Raw genomic sequence first — 539 nt, 5'->3', positions numbered from 1 at the left:
CTGAAACTAAAGAAGAGCATCACCATATTAACAACAGAACCACATGAATAATAAATATTATTTGCTCTTTTATCTCGTCAATTAATAAATACGGAGCGACGGCCTTACTACTTACCTTGAATTTTAGCAATATTCTCTTGGTAACGCTCTTCACTTTCAATTTTTCTTCTCTTTGGTGGATTTGTTGGTTTTCCTCTTAGGCCAGTTGAACTTCTTTTAGGCTTTGGTTCAAAAATGTCTCTCAATTCATTTTCATAGTTTTCGGCCTGAGCCTTTATCTTAGCTAGGAAATGGTCTTCAATTGATTGGCTGTCATCATTTTCTCTGTTGCCATCTACTTCACGATCACTTTTGACCGACGGACAATCACGTCTTTTCTTCATTTCACGATCATTTTCAATTGTTTGGCTGCCATCAGTTTCAGTGTCGCTTTCATTTCCACTTGATTCGCTGTGATCAGTTTCAGTGCCACTTTCATCTCCACTTGATTGACTGTCATCATCTTCACTTTCGCTTTTAATTTTACGATGTTTTGTGGC

This window comes from Contarinia nasturtii, unplaced genomic scaffold (genome assembly GCF_009176525.2).
Source record: "Contarinia nasturtii isolate CC-2019 unplaced genomic scaffold, AAFC_CNas_1.1 Cnas_scaffold_549, whole genome shotgun sequence".
Classification (NCBI taxonomy): Eukaryota; Metazoa; Arthropoda; class Insecta; order Diptera; family Cecidomyiidae; genus Contarinia; species Contarinia nasturtii.
Note: the sequence above shows the minus strand (reverse complement) of the source record.